Here is a 16633-nt window from a genome sequence, read left to right as displayed (position 1 = left end):
TTCTTTCTTAATACCCAATAGGTTCTTAGACAATCATGAAAAACTTTCCCCCTTTAATCTTCAGACACTTTATGAAATTGAAAGCAACAATTTTTCTTTTAAAAAAAAGGAAAGTAAAAGTCATTCTCACTCTCAGCCTACTAGAAGTGATCAGTGAACTCACGGTCGTCCCTATTGGGAAACCTAGTCACTTAGATTTTCTATTGACTATCAAAATTACACAAATTAGGTGGTTAGAAAAAATGTGAATCATACATGTTTTGATGATGCTGGAAAGAAATCACTTGATAATGATTGTCCTCATAAAAAATGGGGAGAATGTGAATGTATGAATATATGATTTTAATGATGCTAAAGAAGAATCAAACAAGGTTTCTTCAAAGCATAAGCATTGCTTTAAAATTAATACAAGGTTGCTTCAACAAACAAAGTCTTGCCTCAAAACAAAGTGTTTCCAAGACATCCAAGGCTCTGGTAATCGATTACCAGGCAGTGTAATCGATTACCAGAAAACAAGTTTAAAAATAGTTGTTAAAAAGGGTTTTGAATTTGAATTTTTAACCTGTAATCGATTACCAAACGTTTGTAATCGATTACTAACAATAGAGCTCTTGAAATTCAAATTCAAAAGTCATGATCTTTCAAAATATAACTATGTAATCGATTATCATAAATCTGTAATCGATTACCAGTGAAAAATTTCAGAAAAAGTTATTTGAAAAGACACATCTCTTTAAACCATTTTGAAAAGACACGAATGACCTATATATATGTGTGTCTGATTTCAAAAAGCAAGAGAGATATTCCAAGAGAACTTCATTGTCAAATGTTCTCTCAACAACTCTTGGGCAAACACTTGCAAATTTATTGAGAGTTCATCCAAGAACTTCAAATTTTATTATCCACTCTAAAGGAGATAAATCTTTATGTTCTTCTCAGAAAGTCAATTGTAATCAAGAGATTGATTGTCTCTTGAACTGTGAGGTTTTTTTAACACAAGGGAAAGGGATTCCTTGGATGTTCAGTAGTCGTAAAAAGGATTTTTACAAAGATAGTAAAAAATCTCAAGTGGATTGCTTGAGGACTGGACGTAGGCACGGGAAGTGGCCGAACCAGTATAAATCGAGTTTGCATTTCTCTCTTCCCTTATCTCATTTATGTTATTACAATTAATTTTGTCTTGCATATTTAAAGAACATTATTAAATTGATTGTTGTTTCTTCTTCTGCATTATGAGTCTATCATTTAGAAGATGGTTAAAAGTTTGTTAGTGGGAATTTAAAAACTTAATTCACTCCCTCTTAAGTTATTGAAACCATTTGTTCAACAAAAAATACAATAAGGGTCATTTTATAAAATATAAAGCATAAACATCCTCATGAGTCATGACATCTTTGTTTCCCAAAGCAGCATAAAATATAAAATCAGAATTCATCAAATTGGTCTCCAAATTTTATTTTATTTTATACTAGAATTGGTCTCCAAATTATGCATTAGGTTATACCCTTTTTTTTAATTATATTGTGATTCAGTTCTTAAATTAGTCAAATTTGTTTCACATTACTCTATTTAATATTTTCCGATGGAAAAAATAAAACAAATTTGAATAATTCAAGGATAAAATGAATGAATAATTATTTAGGGACTAAATTGCTAGTTAGGCACATCTCCAAGGACCAAAGTATCATTTTCCATGTAAAGAAAATCTTTAATTCTAATCAAACATTGTCTTGTGTCTAAAAGCTCAATAGATTATAAACATCAACATATGAGAAAAATCCTATTTTCTTGTACCTACTCTAATTCCAACATATTCCTTACCCCATAAAATTACTGTAAAGGACTACATAAAATGAAGCAACGAATGGAAAACATTAGATCTTAACGTGTTAAAGCATCAAATTAAAAAGGCAATTTGAGGGACCCAAACTGAAATCCATGCAAACTACAAACCACAAGAAACAAAATCTTATATATCATTACTAAAAATTACTTCAAACTTGCTAGCCAGGAACAGTTGTTTAATGATGCTGTTTCAACTCTGGGAACTAGATAATTTAATGCACGTGAAATACACTGCACTTAAAGACCCTCAAAACTGATACAGCATCAAACTCAGAAGAATGAAGAAGTAACATAGACCTAAAAAACATGAGTCTTCACATTTCAAATCAGAAAAAGTACCTTCCGCAGGTTGAAGTTTCCGAGCATATAGCAGTTCCTCATATACCCCTAAGTAGGTTTCATCCATGTTATCAGTTTTCCTGCCTCTACCATGAACAACAGGCTCCAATCTCTGACAGGGAAAACAATTGTGGAGCATGGAAGCAACTTTAGTTAGGCAAAATATTTTCCAATAAAGACTATATATCAGCTCTAAAACCTCCAATCAGTATCAAAGCATGCCAATAAAAAATATTTAGGCAACATTGGAATTAGGCATACAAAATTTGAAGAAGTTTAGTGTGTTTGGTTTGATATTAGAGAATTGATTTTGGGTCTAGAATTGATTTTAGATATATTTTTACATGTTTGGTTTTACGTTACAAAGATTTCAAAATTTATTTTAAGTCTATAATTGATTTCGAGTTGAAGCAACTTTGAATAGCTTTTCCATTGGATCAGAAAATTTATACTAAGTTTTACTCCTAACTTGATTCAATAACTAATTCAAACATAAATCACATCACTTCCAAATTAATTTCGCAAAATTAATTTCATTCAAAACCAATTTTGACAACGCTCATCCAAACACGCATTTAATTTTCATAGCCAAAATGACTAACAAATAACTGTTGCACATAGAAAATTCAATTTGACACGATTTCTTATCAGCTTCACTAGAAGTGGTTTCAAAACAACAACAAAAATGAAAATTTTCAACCAACCAGATGAGGGAAATTGACAATGACATAACACGGATAAGCATCATTTGTTGTATCATCAATTTGAAACATTTTATTAATCTTATATCTAAAAGAACAAAAAGTGTGCCAGTGTTAGTGCCCTAGTTTATGCATTGCATCAAAGGGTAAGGATATACAAGCAATGGAGTTAAGAAAGAGACTTACTTCAATATTAGACATTCCATCTCCCAAGAAAGCACACGCGTTCTTGACATGGGCAATATAATATGTATCACACAACCCACAACGACTGTCACAAAAGAATAATATCAAAAATAAATCATGATAACTAAGAATAACATACCAAAAATAAAATAAAATGGGGTAACACATAACACACATATAATTATATACCTGCAATGATCTTTTGCTGGGTATGTGCCACCTGGTGGGATAGGTTTGGACTTTGTCCTCCAGTCCTGTTTCAAAGAGGTGTCTGCTTCACAAAAAGGAAGAAAAGAAAAGATGGTTAAGAAGAGAAGAAAAGCAAAGTATATATGCAACTATGCAAGGAGAGAATGAGAAATTGAAGGGTTATTATGAAGGGATGTACCTTTGGATGAAGAAGAACGAATGGTGAGGGAAATAGGTAGAGAGGAGAGCTTGGCATAGAGGAATAAGGAAGACATGGTTGAGTTGAGTTGAACCCAAAACTGAGATTAGGTGAGTGAGAGAGGTGACTTAGATTGTTGTAGCTTCTACTCCACTAGTTAATAATGATGTGGCCACAACATGCCACGTCCTAAGAAATATCTTGTAATTTTTCTTACATTTTATTTTATTTTGTTTTGTTATGTTATATTTTATTTTCGGTTACTTGTAGAGTGTTTTTAGTGAAAATCAACAACCTCATGTTTAATATATTTTAAAAAATATTTTTAATTAAGTAAAAATATTAAATATTTTTTAAATAATGAATGTTTTATTTTTTAGTATATGTTTCTAAATGGTGCACGGTAAAAACTACCAAAAAATCGAGTGAATAGGCAATTTAGTCCCTGAGATTGTAACCAGTTTGCATATTAGTCCCTGACTTAAATTTTAATTCATAATAGTCCCTAACTTTACCTCCTTTATGCAAATAGGTCCCTGCTGTTAAAATCTAATTTCCTCCGTTGGTCAAATGTCTATTTGGCAAACCTCAGTCCATGTAAGCATTCCAATGTGGCAGGTTTGAGTCCAAGTCAGCAATATTATGTGGCAAGGCAAGGACTGAATTGAAAAATTAGGTTAAAAAGAAATTAAAAATGAAGTAAACCCATTTTCCCTTTCACTGTCTTACTGCTTGTAGGGTTTTTTAACTGTTTGCGGTTTGCTCTTCCCTCCCCTGCATTCTCGTGATTGTGAGGGTTCGCGCTTTTTGTCAGGTTGGTGGTTTCGTTCATTTCGTTTGCATTGTTTTGGTGGTTTGATTTGGGGTTTTATATGTTCGAGGGGTTTCATTTGCATTGTCTTCGCGCTTCGTAGGGAGGTTTATGATCCTTTACTATTTTCGTTTATGATGCTCTGTTTTTATAGATGACATTGCATGTTGTTGTGTGATGTGCCTATGTTTGAGTTTGAGGTAGGTTTTTTTATTTCCTAATATATGACAATGTTTGTGGTTTCTGATTGTGTAGAATGAATGACAATATAACTTTAGTATTTCACCATGGAGGAAGATTCACTCCACGTGCCAGTGATGGAAAGGTTGAATATATAGGCGGAGAATTTGACGTTTGGGAGGATATATCTGCAGATTGCCTGAATGCATTTATCTTATATGATCTGGTGAAAGCTTGTAAGAAGTATAGCAATATAGGAGAATGTTTTTGGTTGATTGATAAGGACTTAGATTTTAATCATGGGTTAAGGAGTTGTACAACTGATGGAGATATATTACACTTAGTTAGGGATGCTTTTGAAAATGAGAATGAGATACATGTTTATTTTCATCATGAAGTAGATCCAATTTTAGAAGAAGTCCCAAGATGTTGTACTTGGAATGTGATCCAATTCCAAAAGTTGTTGAGAATGAGGATGATTTAGATGATGTACCTGTTGCTGGCCATGAGGAAGGTAAGTTTTAATTCATCTGTACTTGGTCCAACATGGTTACCATAATTAATTAATATGATTAATTTTTACTTCATCACCATTGATGCAGATGTTGGTGCCGGAGAGCAGAGAGATGCTGGTGAGCAGAGGGATGCTGGTGAGCAAAGGGATGGTGGTGAGCAAAGGGATACTGATGCTGGTGAGCAAAGAGATGGTAGTGAGCAGAGGGATGTTGAAGTTGGTGAGCAGAGAGATGCTGGTGGTGAAGAGAGAGATGTTGCTGATAGTGAGGAGGAAAAGGAAGTTGACAGTGATGAGTGGTTTATAAATTTCTCTTGTATGTTGAATGAAGTTGAAGCTGAAGTTGAGACAGATGGTTATCATTCAGAGGAGCTTAATATCCCCATTAGTAGTGATGATGAAGATGAGGATGTTGAAGTTTATCCTCAACATAGTCAAAGTAGTGGAGTTGGTGAACAGAAGTTGGAATTAGGGATGGAGTTTGGTACTCTAGATGAATTTAAATCTGCCTTGAGGGAGTATAGCATATTGATGGGCAGGGAGTTCAAGTGGAAGAAGAATGATAAACAGAGGGCTAGAGCAAAATGCAAGAAGGCATTTTGTGATTGGGAAATCTACTGTGCAAAGAATGAAGTTAGAAACTCTTTTCAGATAAAGACATTTAAGCATAACCATAATTGTTGCAGAGAAGTGAACAACAAACAAGCAAATAGACAGTGGGTGGTCAGTAAACTTGAGGGCAAACTCAGAATGCAGCCAACCCTTAAATGTGTTGAAGCTTTGGAATATTTCAAGCAAGAGTTTGGAGTGCACATTGAAGTTACAAAGATGTAGAGAGCCATGAAAGAAGCAAAGCAATTAGTGGAAGGGAATGAGAGGAAACAATATGCCAAAGTATTTGATTATGCACATGAATTGTTGAGGAGCAATCCTGGATCAACAGTTAAGATCAACATAGTGCCAAGTCCAGAAGGTCCACCATAATTTCAGAGGCTATATATTTGTCTTGCTAGCTGTAAGAAGGGGTTTGTTGCTGGATGTAGACCATTCATAGGTCTAGATGGATGTTTCCTAAAAAGTGCATTTGGAGGAAACTTGCTCTCTGCTGTTGGGCTTGATGGCAATAACCACATCTTTGTTATTGCTTATGCTGTTGTGGACATTGAGAACAAAGACAATTGGAAATGGTTTTTAACTTTGTTGCATGAAGATCTTGGGGATTACATACAGAATGGGTGGAATTTCATGTCAGACATGCAAAAGGTATGACATGGTGTGATTTGCAATTGTTATCATAAGTTAGGTATTTAATTGAAGTTAATGACATAAGTTACGGACTAGTCCAAAAGTATTTACTACTTTGCTGCAATTTTTCAAGGACTTATTCCAGCTTTACAGGAAGTCATGCCTGGTGCACCTCATATATTCTGTGTCTTGCATCTTTGGAAAAATTTTACAAAGCAATGGAAAAGCAAGGAACTTAAAGGAATTGTGTGGCAATGTGCAAAATCCACTACTGTTGCTGAGTTTGAAGGCCATATGGCCCATTTGAAGACAATCAACTGCCAGGCTTGGGAGTATTTGAATAAATGGCCCAAATAAGCATGGACAAAAGCCCACTTCAGTACAATACCCAAGGTGGACAATATATGCAACAACACTTGTGAGGTATTCAATTCCAGAATTCTGCAGTATAGATGCAAGCCTATTATCACAATGATTGAAGAAATTAGAAGTTATATCATGAGAACCATGGCTGCCCGCAAGGTTAAACTTTCTGGAAAGCCTGGCCATTATGTCCAGTGCAGTATAAAAGACTAGAAAAAGAATTTCATTTTGCTAATCAATGGACTCCCATTTGGTGTAGTGATAACATGGGCCTGAGATATGAGGTCCACATGTGGGGGAATAAGGTTGAGGTCAATTTAGGTGAATGGACATGCACTTGTGGAGTATGGCAACTAACAAGTTGTGTTCTTTATAGTTTTTTTTTCATTCCTAACCTACATGTGTGCTGATTTTACAACTTTGATGTAGGGATGCCATGCCGACATGCCATTGCAACAATAACTCACAAAGGAGGGAAGCCTGAGGACATGTGTCATGAGTGGCTGTCAATAGAAGCTTATAATAAGACATACCAGCATTTTATTGAACCAGTCTAAGGACCACAATATTGGGCCCAGACACAGTATGCACACCCTCTTCCACCACATAAAAGGGTCCAAAGAGGAAGGCCAAAGAAAAATAAAAGGAGATCTGTAGATGAGGACAATGTCACAGGACATAAGCTAAAGAGGAAATTGGCTGAGTTTACATGTGGAAGGTGTGGCCAAACCAATCATAACATTAGAAGCTGTAAAAATATTGGAGTTCCTGTTAGGCCAAAGAAATATGTTGCACCATCAACTTCAAATGAGGATGACCACCTATTATCTCAAGATGAACAAGCTTTGAATGAGGCTGAAGAAACTGCTGCTCATGTTCAACAAGATCCGGTGGAGATTAGTTTATCTCAGCCTCATTTGTCACAAGATAGTGACATGGAGTTGATGGTAAATATTTGTCACAACAAAGTAGTTTTATCTCAACCTAATTTGTTGCAGCACTCCATTTTTATATATTACAATTATTCATGTTTGCCATTTGCATGTAGGTCCCTGCAACAATTGTTCCACCAATAGCAAGGAATAAGCTAACCATAACAAGAGCCAAACAAAGGAAGGTTGCTGATAAAGATGATGCAGTATAAAGAAAACTGAAGAAGCATTTTTTGTTGCATTTTGAAGGTTGCTGAGTTTGAAGGTTGCTGATGAAGAAAACTGAAGAAGCATTTTTTGTTGCATTTTGATATTAGGATATGTAGTTGTATATTTTGAAAGCTTCATTGGCATGTGAAATGATGTAAACATTATGGCCTACTGAACAATTGCTTCTAACTATCATGCTTTGGGATGTCAAACATTATGTGAAATTGATTTAATGTCATGTTTCTTCTCTTTCTTTTATAAATTATACACTGTGTTGGATTTGGAGTTGGAGTAGGACCACCTAGTTTAGTGCTACTTCAATAACTTCAAAAAGTTATACAACAACAAATTATATTTAATAAACTGCAAATTTCAACAACAAATTTCACCAACAAATTATATTTAATTGAAATGGGTAATTGACAGTAGCAACAAAAGCTGCTATTACACTACAAAAGCTACTTCCTACTACAAATTCTTCAGCAAAACAACAATTACAATATCAAAAGCTGCTATTACACATTTTACCTAAAATACATTCCCCCTAAAACTAACATTACAATTAAAAATGAAAAACCTAACAACACAATGTTTGTTAAATTTCTCATTTTCTTCTGCAAAGTTTCAATTTGTAGCCTCAAATCAGCCACTACCATTGTTTCTCTTGAGACAGAAGACGAATTAGAAAGTTGGTTTTCTTCTTCAACCCATTGAAAAAATTGACAGTTATCTGGGTCTGTTTGGGGTAATGCACAATTATAGAATAACCTTCCTGGGTTCCTCCTTATTCTTGCAGTTCGAATAGCTGCACGTCTTCCATGGTGGCATTGCCGAATGAAACTACCAGAAAATGCACAACAACTGCCACTTGCAGACATGGAGAAATCAAGTGAACAAGCAGCAGCGACTGAGCCTCAGAGTAGAAGAAGAAGAAGCAACTCAGCGTGGGAAGAAGAAGAAGCAACCTTGCGTGAGAGAGAGTTTATAGATGCAGACCTCAGTGCCACGTTGGACAATCTACGTGGCACTAAATTGCCACCTATACACCTTACTAACACCGTCACCTGAGAATTTAACGACAGAGACTATTTTGCAAAACTTATGTAAAGTTAGGGATTATTATGAATTAAAATTTAAGTCAGGGACTAATATGCAAACTAGTTACAATCTCAGGGACTAAATTGCCTATTCACTCCAAAAAAATCGGTGCTTTGAAATGTTTGTTTACAAGTATTCATGTGCTGATTACATCAATATGATGGAGATGGCAAAACTCAAGTTTCCGTGTACGTGGAGATTTACTTCCAATGACTTATGTCAAAGATAGTTTGTCTTTTAAAATTTGTTTGTTTCTTAAGTATATTTGAACGTAAACGTCTTCTAACTTTTAAGTATACTTTAAATGCAAAATAGAAGAAAAAAATATCAAGCATTAATAGATTTTAAATGAAAAATTAATAATTATATATTATTTTATTCATTTTCAAAAAAATTACCTTTTTTAGAAGAGAAAAATTATGACTAAAAATATGTTAGTTATCAATTCGCTGTGGGTAAACAAATTTTATTTGGACCGAGTTAAATATTACTTGGACACTCAAGCTCACTCTCTGTTGTTGCACTGATACATAATATAACATGTCTCAGCAGCGAAAGGCTTTGGGAATTGGAAAGACTACTGAGAATCAAAATAAAAATACAGAAGCTTCAATATCTACATAGGATTTAGGTAAGTTTGTCATAATTGTAGATTAATATGTAGGTTAATTGGATATCAGGAACCTTCAGTTTAGAATCATAAGAATTGAGTGCTTAACTGTTAACTGAATTAGGTTCCACATTTTTAATTTTAAATTGTGAATGTAATGAATTAGGCTCTACATTTTTTATTTTAATTGTGAAAGTAATTAGACATGTCAAATGAAACTTTTCAAAAACAAAAACACCCCTAGTTATCCATAAACATGTGAGACTGATAATTTTCAAAAATACTTAACTGAGATATGTAGATTTAGATAATTATTTCATCTTTTATCTTATTTAAGATTTTGTTTATGTCTTTTTATGTAATTTTTTTATTTTTAGTTTGTTCTCTTTAACTTGTCATTTTGTTAGATTTTATATGTTTATCGATGGACTATTTTATAGGATATTGAATTGCATTTTTTGGAGTAAGGTTTAATGAAAGCTTGAAGTGAAAATTACAACAAATGTGCTTAAATCGGAATTGGAGGGTCCAAATTGAAGTTCTTTTTTGGAGAAGATAAAAAAAATTGCAAAGAAAAAATCAGCTTTAGCCAAACAGCTTTTGGCATAAACTGAATTTATACAAAAGTGCAAAACTGCAAAGCTGCAATATCTCTTTAAGCCCAAAATTTTGACTTAAACAAACCCTCGCTTAAGTTGAGATTTTTAGGATTGTATAAATAGATATTCATGCTAATTTTTAAGGACACATGTTCCTCACTTTTTAAAAACATCTCCTTTATTAAAGTTCTTCTCCAACTCTCTTCTTCCATTGATCTTCCACCTTTCTTGCTTTTGGATGCTACTCATGGAGATGGGTAGCTAAGTCCTTCGTTGTTGGGATTAGATTGTATCTGAACCTTATGCTCATGTATTTATTTTGAAATATTGTTATATATTCATCTTGTTCTTCAATGTTAGTTTTTTGCTTCTATGCTTCATGCTTGTTATGGATTGGTCACTCATAGTTTGATTCTTGGATGAGATTGCTATTGGAAAATACTTCATTTATCTTGAATTGTGGAAAAATGTCCATTAAACCTTAGATCTAGGAATATGATGAGGGGTAATGATTATCTTTGGATCATTGAAATTAAAGCAAATTTCTTTGTTAAATGTGCAAGGGATTGACATTTAATAGAGGAATTTAGGTCTTTTCACCTAGGAAATTAGGGATTAGAATATTATTTTTGAATTTTGACCGATATTAACATTGGATCACAAGTTGAATATCATGTTTTAGCGTAAAGAGAGTTTGGTTTGGTGATATCTAACCCCAACAACCTTTGCCATCTCAAATTCATATCATTTTATTATGTGTTTATAAAAAAATCCCAAAAATATCGTAACTTATAGTTTTGTTTTGCTTTATTTTTATTGTTGAATGCTATGTTCAAATCATCATTGTTTAGTTGTTAGTTTAGATAGTAAAAACTTGAAATATTTGTTAACCATTGTGCAAGTTTTCATGGGAACGATAGCTCTTATTTATTGAATACTACTTGACAACTTCGTACACTTGTCAATAAGTCAACAAGTTTTCTAGAGCCGTTGTTGGGGACTTGTGTCTCAATACTAGGCAATTTTGCATTTTTCTACTTATCTAAGCTTTATTCTTTCATTCTTTGAAGTTAATTTCTTTTATTTTGTTACATTGTGCTAACTTGTGTGGTCTAGTCTTTTGTTTTCTAGTTCTTTGTGTTGTGTTGTACTAATTAAAAAAAACAAGGAAAAGAATCCCTTTTTATTATGGGTCTTTGCATATAGGGTGAAACCTTTGAAGAACTTGATCCATGGAAGATATTTGGAGTAGTATGTTCAGACAACGAAGGCTTCTTAGTAACCAATTAGAGATGTTGTCTAAGCATCTTGAAATCATGCAATTAGGGGTCAGTCACTCACAACCTATCAATTGTGATTTTTGTGAATGAGAGCATTTTAATGATGATTGTCATCTTTACTTCATGGAAAGTTCTTAGTGGGAACAAGAGTTACACCCTTACAATCAATATGAAGGAGAAAGACTCTCTAATCTTGAGAATATGTTGATGCAATATGGAAACTTCCTAACTTTAAAGTCAATCAAAACTTAATTCAAAATCTTGATATTCAAGTTGGTAATCTAACAAAAGAAGTGGCTGAAATGTCTTCTATGGCCATAATGAAAGAAAATCTACTAAAGGTTAAAAGAGAGTCTTGAAGAGGAGCATGACTCAAGGGAAAAAGGTGAAGAAAAAGAAGAGAAAGATGAGGAGAAAACACAACAATAGTGGGAGAAGCGCTCACAAGTAAAAATTCAACAAGAAAGTTTTCCCATGTTAACATCTCTCCCCACCAATTGATTGACAGGAAGAAAGGCATGAAGAACTTGATAAATCCTTAACTGTCATTTTTTCCTTGTTCACCAACTCTTGCCTTGCAATGATATGGAAGTCGCTTCATGGATACATGATTTTCACAGAGTTTCTAGCCAAGAGAAAGTGCAAGGAGGATGTGTTCTATGTGACCTTCATGCCACCTTGAAGGCATTTGACCCATTAAGCTAATGGTGTTAAACAAGCGCTTATTAGGAGGCAACCCAATTTTCTAACCTTTACTTTTAAATTTCCTTTTGTATTTTTGCTTAGTTTTTGCATCTTCTATTGTTTTATGTGTTCTTTGGTTGTGTTATGCTATGCTTAGTTCTTGATATTAGTTGTTTAGTTTGTTTGTCATAGTTAGTTTTAGTTTTTAGCATGCTTTGATTTGTGTTTTGAATTTGAGTTGGTACTTGGTAGTTGTAGTTATTTGTGTGATTTTCTTGTGAGTAGTTCTTTGAATTTCATGTGCAAGACTTGTGGTGATTTTGGGTTTGAATTGTGCAATTTTAGTTTGGTCATGTCATTGCTTTGGGTTGGAGGCATGTGCTATTTTGGCTTTCTTTGAACACATAACCTTCAAATGTTGTGGCTTGACCTCACTTGATGCTTATCTTGTGCTTAATTGCATTCACATTCATGTTTTGTGTTAAATGTAATTAAAATCATGTGTTTTGATGCTTGAAAGTGCCATTAAGTTTGAAAACCTTTGTGTATATTTTGGCACTTCTCTTTAGGCTTGGAATTGATTTTTAAAAGTGTAAAATTATGCTTTTACTTAAGAGTTACCTAGTCATTTTTTAAAGGTTAAGTCCAATTATGCATAGCAAACTTCATTTATGTGCAAATTCTCTTTTTCTGCATAATTTTCTTAAACTTGAAAAAAATTGGCTTAAGCCCAGCCCCCTAGGAGAAAAATGCTACATTCAGTCTATTTTTCACTTAAGCTAATGGAAAAAAGGCTTAAGCAAAATTTTCATTAAAATAAATTTCCAGCTTTTAATTCTTCCAATTGCATCTCCGTTCTCACTCTTTCTCTTTCTATTTTCTTCAAACCTTTCACCATTCCCATTTTCTTTTCCAAACTCACCACAATTGGCACACATTCACACACCCAATCTTTTTCTTTCTCATTTTCATCCAAAGTTTTTCACCTTTGCAAGTTCTATTTTACGTTTTTTTCTCTCTTCTTCCTTATTCATGTTTTGTTCATTCACAAGCTTATTCATAGTTTTAATTTCTTTATTCTCCATGATTTGCATTTGGATTTGCTTGTTTTGTTCTTCTTGTTAGTTGCGTGTTTTTAGCTATTTTTCTCCTTTGTTTTAATTCCGTTCCGTTCCTTTGTGATTCTCTGTTTTGTTAATTGTCTTCCTTTCTTTTGGGGGGTTTAGGAATAGATTCTACCTATTGGGGTTTCCTTCCCTTGGCATCTTAATTTTTTATGCTTTTTGTGTTATTTCCTCTTGTTTTTCAAATTTGGGATTTTACTTATGTTCAAATGACTTCAATTTACTTTTATTTTACGTGTGCCTTCTAAATGTTTGATGAAATGCCTAAGCCAAAATTTCTTTGATTTGCAACTTTTTTGTTGGTTTTGAGACTCGGTGTCACTTTCTCATGACTTGGCCTGTTTAGTGCTAGTTTTATTTTTGTTGAATCTCATTTGTTTTGCTACTTTCTTTGTTAGTAGGTGTTTTTCTTTCTTCATTTCCTTTGTGTTTTTAGTTTGTTTTCTTCTTCTTTTATTGTTAGCTTGTGTTTGTCTAATAACTAGTTTATTTTTATTGTTTCAATTAAGTTTGTGGTTTATAGTATTAGAAGGTCATGTTTGCTTGTTGGGTTTATTGTATACTTGTGCTCTAATTCTTGAAGAAAATGCATATCCAGTAAGTGTTTGTTGTATTGTCTAAGTTTTACTTGGTCTTTTTGTGTTTTGTTAAATGTGTGTTTGTTTGTCTCCTTAATTTAATATTTCTTTTTCTTCTTTTCTATAGCTACAGTACTTGTTTAACCTTTTTTCTTTATTTGCTTCCTTTTTTTTTTTAATTTGTGCTTATATACTTGTTGAGTATTAGTTCTTCTGTTAGTGTTTATTTTCATCATTGTTTTGGCTTTGCATTCATGTGTTCAGTTAGAGGAGACCATTTGTTACATTCATGTTGTTCTTTTCTGATTTATGATTTTGTAACTTGTTTATTGCATCATTGGGTCTTTGGTGTCATTTGATATCTGTTTGTGGAGTAATCTTTTATTTGTTGTTGTTGTTATGTTCTCTGCTGGTTTTATCTTTTAGGGGTTTAATAACCTTGTTGTTTGGCTGGGGGAGCAGCCCTCTTTTATAGGGGGGGTGATGGGTTTTTAGCTTAATGTTAGTAGTTAGTTTGCATGTTAATTATTCATGTTTTGTTGGGTTGAGATAAATTTCATCATTTTATTATCCTAACATGTGATTGAGGTTTATGGACTTTGGATTGATTTGAAGCATGTGATTGAATTCTTGGTTAGTATAACTTGGATACTTTTGTGATTTTCAAGAGATCAATGAGTGTTGCATAAAGTTGTTGTTTGCCTGTGAATACTTTAGACCCTAAAGAGGGATGAGTGTGTTTCTTGGACTAAGTTGATATACTTGTGAGTTCCACCATTGGAGTTAATACATTGGTTTTCCTTGATTCTTTCTTTTGACTATCTTGCAAGCATGTTGGATATGATCAAGGCATGTTTTTCTTTATAAGTCACTAAACCAAAAAGCTAAACCATTCTTGATTTTTCCCTTGTACCCCTTTGAGCCTCAATGTGAAAAATTATTCTTTCTTGAATCCCCAAAGCCAAAAGAGAAAAACGAATGACTTCCCTCACTATTAGGATAGGAGAGCAATTGTTGAATGAATGGGATTTCATTGAAGTTTGGGGGAGTTGTGTGTATGCAATGTGGGTTTTGATTAATGAAGTTTCAACTCATGTTTTTGCTTGTAAAAAAAGAATTGTTACTTAATGTATTTCTCTCTTCTCTTCAAAAGGTAAAAAAATGTTAAGAGAAGAAAAAAAAAAAAGATAAAGAAATATCAAGCAAACCTCATGGTGACAAGTTCTTAAACTGTTGATTGATCATGGACTGGGGTGTTTATTATTTTGGATTTTTCTTTTGTTTAGGAAAGAGAAAGAGATCTGAGAGATTTGATGTAATGCATGATATATTTGTTCTCCTAGCCTCTTGGTGCTTTGATGTGATCTAGAAAAACCATGCTTTCTTTGAAGCTCGGCCACATTACAAGCTTCAAAAGTCCTCAGTGATCTAATTGTGTGCTTGAATTGTGTTGAACTTGAGAAGTATAGCAAAACTGAGTTGTGCAATTCCAATGTGTGTGATTAAGAGACAAACACTTGAGTGCACTTGTGAGTGAGTGAAACACTTGATTGGTGAAGAATGTGTTCTAATTGCATCAATGATTAATTGTCGTGCTTGTTGTTTTCCTTGAATTCTGAGCTTGTGTATCCTTGCTATGGTCTCGTAAGGAGGACATCACTGTGAATAATTAAGTTCTTGTCTCATTCCTTTTTTATGATCTTGGTTCTAAAAAATGCATGTGTTGGATATGTTAGGATGGGATGGATCTCAACCCATGTCAAAGTGTTAGTTTGTTACTTTTGCTTGAGTACAAGCAAAGTTTTAAGTTTGGGGGAGTTGATAATTGCCAAAAATATTTAATTGAGACATGTGGATTTAGACCATTATCTCATCCTTTCTCTTATTTAGGACTTTGTTTATGTCCTTTTTTATTTAAATTTTTAATTTGTAGTTTGTTCTCTTTAACTTGTCATTTTGCTAGATCACATATGCTTATTGATGGACTATTTTATAGGATATTGAATTGGATTGAATTGCATTTTTGAGAAGATGAAAAAAGCTACCAAGGAAAAATCAGTTTTAGTCAAATAGCTTTTGGCTTAAGCTAAATTTAGACTGAAGTATAAAACTACAAAGCTGAAGTATCTGTTTAAGCTTGAAATATTTTGCTTAAGCAAACCCTCACTTAAGTGCAGATTTTTGGGACTATATAAATAGATTTTCACGCTTATTTTTTAGGACACATGTTTCTCGCTTTGTGAAAACATCTTCTTTACTAAAGTTCTTCTTCTCCAACTATCTTCTTCCATCGTTTTTTCATCTTTCTTGCTTTCGGATGTTATTCATGGAGATAAGCAGTTAAGCCCTCCATTGTTGGGGTTAGATTGTATTCGAACCTTATGCTCTCATGTATTTCTTTTGAAATAGTGTTATATATTTATTTTGTTCTTCAATGTTAACCTTTTACTTTTATGTTTCATGCTTATTATGGATTGGTCACTCGGCTTGATTCTTGGATGAGATTGTTATTGAAAAATACTTTCTTTATCTTGAACTATGATAAAATATCCATTAAACCTCAGAACTAGGAATAGGATGAGGGGTGATGATTATCTTGGGATCATTGAACTTAAAACAAGTTTCTTTATTAAATGTGTAAGGAATTGACATTTAATGGAAGAATTTAGGTCTTTTTACCTAAGGAATTAGAGATTAGAATATCATTTTTGAACTGCAATTAATATTAACATTGGATTACAAGTTAAATATCATGTTTTAGCATAAAGAAAGTTTGCTTCTATAATATCTTAATCCCGACAACATTCATCATGTGAAATTCATATGATTTTATTGTGTATTTATCAAAATTCCAAAAATATTGTTACTTATAACCTTATTTTGCTTTATCTTTATTATTGAATGTTATGTTTAAATCATCATTGTTTGTTTGTTAGTTTAAATAGT

Source organism: Glycine soja, chromosome 20 (assembly GCF_004193775.1).
Source record: "Glycine soja cultivar W05 chromosome 20, ASM419377v2, whole genome shotgun sequence".
In the NCBI taxonomy this organism is placed as follows: Eukaryota; Viridiplantae; Streptophyta; class Magnoliopsida; order Fabales; family Fabaceae; genus Glycine; species Glycine soja.
The sequence above is the reverse complement of the archived record's forward strand: the minus strand, read 5'-3'. Positions refer to the sequence as shown.